Here is a 5678-nt window from a genome sequence, read left to right as displayed (position 1 = left end):
GCCTCCCAGAGAGCTAGGATTACAGGCGTGAGCCACCGCGCCTGGCCGACAAATTTTTTTTCTTTTGTTTAGTTTCCGCATATAAGGGATATCGTACAGAATTTTTCTTTCTGTGTCTGGCTTATTTCACTTAGCACAATGTCCTCCAGGTTCATCCGTGCTATCGCAAGTAGGTGACTAATGTTCCATCATGTATATATAATATATATGTAAGTTCTTAGTTTTGATAAAATCCAATTGATCTTTTTTTCTTTTATGATTCATGTTTTTTGTGTCCTATCTAAGAAATCTTTGCCTACCTCAAAGTCATGATGATTTTCTCTTTTTTTCCATAAAAGTTTTATAGTCATAGCTTTTATGCTTAGGGTTATGATCTATTTGTGTTTTTATATACAGCGTGGACTAAAGGTTGAAGTTCTTTTTTTTTCCCTCCCCCTGAGATATGTCCAATTGGACCAGCACCGTTGGTAGTAGTGACCTTCCTGTCTCCACTAAATTACCCCGGACTGGGACTAGATTTAAGGAGACACACAATTTAAGGTGGCACTCACTCTCAGGTGCCAACCTTGCATTTGCTGGATCATGACAGTCAGTGCCTCCTTAAATTCTGATTCCTAGGCACCTTGCTGCTGTCACCCACTGACTGGTAAGCACCCCACAGGCAGATATGCTCATTAGAAAGATCCTCCTCCTCTCTATAGGCTCTGCATGAGTGACCTCATCCAGGCATGTAACATGATCCGTGGAGGACACCCAGACCCTGTCCTGAGCTTCCTATGGGTACATTCGACTGTCTACTCAGCAAGCTCTCCTGGGTGGCTAATGGCATCTCAAATTTAACCTGGCTGGCACTGATCTGTGATTTCCCCCTTCCACTTGGCTCCATCACAGGAAGAAAATAGTGCTGCCCAGGTCCTCCATGTACAATTCTGGAGGCTGCGCACTGCACAGGGGTGCCTGGCAGAGAGGTGAGAAGGGCTTCAGGTTCAGCCATGCCCCCCTTGTCGAGCCCTGTGCCCGGGTGAAGGGCTGTGTCTGCCCAGAGGAAAGGGTGCCTTTGCTAAGGGCTTTTGGGGAAATTAGCAAAGGATCCAGGAGTCATCCTCAGTGTTCTCTCTCCCGTACACTCCATTCTCAGCCCGCCAACTCTCTCATTCACTGTGCTCCGGCCATGCGGGGCTTCTTTCTGTCCCATGGGCACACAAAGTGAAGTGTGTTTCCCCTCATGGGATTAGTCTTTGCTATTCCTCCTGCTTGGAACTCTCTTTCTCTAGATCTTTCTTCTGATGGTTCAGGTTTCATTTCCAAAGCCACCTCCTCCAGCAGGCCCTCCCTGATTACCTGAGCTTAAGTGACCCACCATTCTCTATCACAGCACCTTACTTTATTTTCTCCATAGCATTCCTTCGTTTTAAAATCATTTACTTGCTGGGAGAGGCACTCTGCCGTGGGTCCTGCGCATCCCTGCACATTCTTACGGGGGACGGCAAGAACGCAAGGCTCTGGTGGTTCTTTTCCCCGGGCTATTTTTCAGGATCGTGGTTTTAGTGAGTAACCTAGAGAGAGCCAGATCGTATCTCCTTGCGGACACAGAGCAGACTTGCTCACTGCTTGCTGTCAACGCCGTGAATCCTCGAGGCTCCGTGTTGCCCACCGCATGAGTGGCACCATTATGGGCCAGCGTCACCTCCCTGGGGACACAGGGGAGCAGGAAGAACTGTCAGGAGTAACAGTCCTTGATGTGCACGAGGCCCTGCGCTGCCTGCCTCGTCAGGTTTTCTCTCCAGTCGTGCTCATGGCGGTCAGGCCGGAGGTCTGACTATTCCCACCTGGGGCCAGGAGTAGGTGACTTAACCGGGCCACACACACCTGGAGAGTGCTGGAGGCAAGAGGAAAGTGCCCTGGAGCTGGGACTCAGGTCACAGCCACCTGCGTGGTCTCGGTCCTGGCAGTGTGGCATGGGGATGGCGTGAGGGGATGTGACTTTGGGCTCCGGGAACAGTCTCCAGCCTGTTGTTTTGCCAAGTACTAGATACATAATTCATGTGTGCAGAGAACTTGAGACCCAGCGAGAAGGAACGTTCTGTTCCTTAGAGGCTCTTGGCCTGAAGGCCACAGCAGGGGGGCATGACCTTGTCACCTCGCCTCATCTGGGACACAGATGGAGAAGGGGGGGGCACAGAGACCTCGGGCGAATGCCTGCCCTCCCCGGGGGGCTTTGAAAGGGTTTAAGATTTCATGAGCGTCTCGCTGAGAGACTTGATAAATTATTCAAGGCACGTCATGGGGCTGGACGCGGCTCAGGACCCACCCCTTTTTAACAGACTGGAAAATTTGGTGCCTGCAGGGGCAGCAAAACAAACAGAAAACCCTGTTGTTTTCGAGGCCTGGCCCCAGGGCTCCCTCCTCTGTCCACTCACTCAGTAAAACACATTTTTTTCTGACCATTCACTACAGGAACCCCCAGGGACAGATGTGACCCCTGGACTGCTCGTAACTGGACCACAGGGGACCTCGTTGAAATGCAGATTCTTCCAGAACCAGATTCTCCGGAAGGGGGCTGTGCAATCTGGATTCTACACGCTCCCCAGGTGAGTTTAATGCCCTGGCATCGTTCTCCCAATCCAAATTAAACCTTCTCCTCTCTGGGGCTCCCTATCACTCTGCCATGAAACTACAATTCAGTTCGATTCAGTTGGTACTCAGTTTCCTGAGCTCCGAACACTATGCCACACACAGGCATCGTATCTCACATACGTCGCCTCTAAACTGCAAAGAACAGGCTCAGAGCAGTTAACCTTGCTCAGGTCACTCAGCAAATATGGGCGAAGCCAAGGTTTGAATCCAGACCCGGATGATTCCAAAGCCCATCTGCCTTTCATGCTATGGTTCCTGTATTTTAGTCAGACCAGTGCAAAAACACAAATAATTATAAAGGGATGGAGAATTGTTTAATCCATCCATCCATTCATTCTTTAATTCATCTATTCAGTACATGTTTTCTGAGCAGCTACTATGTGCTGTGTGGGCACCATGTGCCTGGAAGGGGTGGCCAGAGCTGCGAAGAGTTTCAACAGCTGTGACAGGGACCTGAAGTGTGGCCAACAGCTGCTTGTGTTGGGAGGATGAAGATTCGGGTTTGCATCTTGGCTCTGCCCCCATAGCTGATGACACCAAGCAAGCGACTTAGCCTTTCTGAGCCAGAGCTTTTTCCTCTGTAAAAGTGGAGTGTTGAAGAGATGATGGCGACAGTGCCTAGTGCTGCACTTGGCATTGAGTAGGCACTCAGTGGGTGGGAGGAGAGAAGCAAGGTTAGCTGGAGTGTGTGTGGGGAAGGGAGGGTGTCGTTGTATATAGGGATTGCTCGTGTGCTTATGTTTGCTGTAGTTTTAACAAATGTTCTGCTGGAAGAACTGCATCAGAGGATTACAGAGTATGAGGTGGGACGGTTTCTAGTTTACCCACCAAACACACCAGCATCTAGCAGACGCCGGGCTTAAATGGAGGGCTCTGGGAATGTTTCATGAATGAACAAACTCATGAGCTAATAAGCATTTACGGTTGAATAAATGAGGGGACAAAAGTAAGTAGAAGGATGTAGAAAGTAAAGCGTCTCCCTCTGTCCCCCTCGATGGCCTCATCTGCTTTCCTTTGCCTGTGCACACCCATCGGGCTGGTATTTAAAGGGAGCGACTGTCAGATGGACAGAAGCTCGCCTTTGGTCCCACGGTTTCCTCACTGGTGCTGGGTTCCCGCAGCTTAGGAAAGAAAAGGGAACGTGGAGGAGGATGCCCAGAGAATTAGAAGCTCACGTCTCCCAGAATCATTTCTCACTTTGAGGGCAGACAGACTCTCACCACAATCATTCGTTCACTCCAAAACAATTTCAAAGCTCCTACCAAGAACCAGGCCCCGTGCCACGCTCCCTGGGGGGGTGAACACACCCTCCTGGGCCTCAGTTCCACCGGAGGGAAATGCACCAAGTCGATAAATGGAACCGAGGCCTCCACCCACCACTAACGCACAATGCAGATAATGTTTGCACACGATGTGTCCACTGGCCACATCCACCCTTGCAATATGGCTCATCCACATTGAGAGGTAAGTGTAAAATACACACAGGACTTGGAAGACTTAGCATAAAAAACGTAATGATTTTTAATATTGATTACATGTTGAAAAACAATACTTTGATATACTAGGCTAAATGAAATACTATAAAAATCAATTTAATCAGTTTCTTTTTACTTTTTTTAACGTGGCTACTAGAACATGTGAAATTGTGTACATGTCGTGTGCCCTGTTTCCATTGACAAGCGCTCGCCTAGTCCACCTGGAGCACACAGTTCGGCTGTGAGGCTGGGCTGGGGTGCAGAGGGCTGGAGGGGTCCGGGCAGGCTCTATGGCCACCAGGGATGACTGGTTGGGAGCAGGTGAGCGGAGGACAGACAAGATACTCTATCAAGGGGGCCAGGCATGGACAATTCTAACCCAGATAAGGCCCCTGTTTCCCAAGTAGACAAAAGAGAGAGTCATTTCAAACCCAGCCACCTCATCTCACTGGTGGGGAAGATAGCAGCCTGCTTCTCCCTGGCATCCCAGCCCAGTCCCCGGACCTCCACCTGGAGCCGGAATGTGGAATGTCCACCCTAGAAATCCCACGTCTCCCTCAGAAATCCATCTGCGTGTCTGCCGGCATCTCTCACACAGAGAGGAAAGTATCTCCCTTTCTCCAAACCCCCAGCTAAATCCTTCTGTGCCACCCACACTTGCTTTTCTTCCTTGGAAACTTCCAAATCTCTAGGCTCTGTCCCCAGAAGGTAATTGCTGTTTTTGCTTCCTTTGTTGGCTGCGCCTCTGAAGAGTCTGATGAACTCATTTTAATTAAATCACTGATTGCATTGGGAGGGGACGATGGGAGAACATGCAGCTCTTCTGGGGGTGGGTGGCAGGGTGGTGACGCAGGAAGCTAATTGGAAGGTCCTTCTTTCTCCAGCTCTGCCTGCCTGGGGCAGCCACATCCCGTCATCCCACAGAATGATAACAACGACTGTAGGAATGCTTCCGTCTCCAGGCTGCTCCTGTTGTCCTGCATGTCACTTCCCCGAGCCCCTCCTCATTCACCTCTTGGGCACTCACAGAGTGGCCCAAGCCAGGGCGAGGTGTCTGCACTCAGAGAGGAAAAGCAACTTTCCTTAAGCCACACTGTAATGAGTGGAGGGGCAAGACTGGAACTCAGCATCCGGCCTGGTGACCTGCCCGTTGCCACCTGTCCCACAACTCCCTGGAGTACGACGAGTCCTATGGGGACATTGCAGGATGAGAGCCTGGGCCGGGTTCTGCCTCTGCCTCCAGACCTACCTGGCTTTATCTCTGGGAGCCTCACTTTCTTTCTACATTGCATAAAACAGGGCTAGCACCTCCAGCCTCACAGCGCAGTGAGGATCTGATTAAGACATCAGCGCCTCTGCTCGAGCCCCTCACTTGCCCCCCATGGGATGGGTCCTCACGACGTCCCAGACATGCCATCCTGATGTCTTGACATCCGAGCTCCTCAGCACAGCAGCCCCACCCCCGGGCTCTGCCTCTGTCACTTCTTCTGGGTCCTCTGTCCTTGCCCTCTTCGACCTCCCTTTGAACTGATTTGACTGAATCCCTTTTCCCCCTGGCCTTTGCCC

This window comes from Propithecus coquereli, unplaced genomic scaffold, assembly GCF_000956105.1.
Source record: "Propithecus coquereli isolate 6110/MARCELLA unplaced genomic scaffold, Pcoq_1.0 Scaffold310, whole genome shotgun sequence".
Taxonomy (NCBI): domain Eukaryota; kingdom Metazoa; phylum Chordata; class Mammalia; order Primates; family Indriidae; genus Propithecus; species Propithecus coquereli.
The sequence above is the reverse complement of the archived record's forward strand: the minus strand, read 5'-3'. Positions refer to the sequence as shown.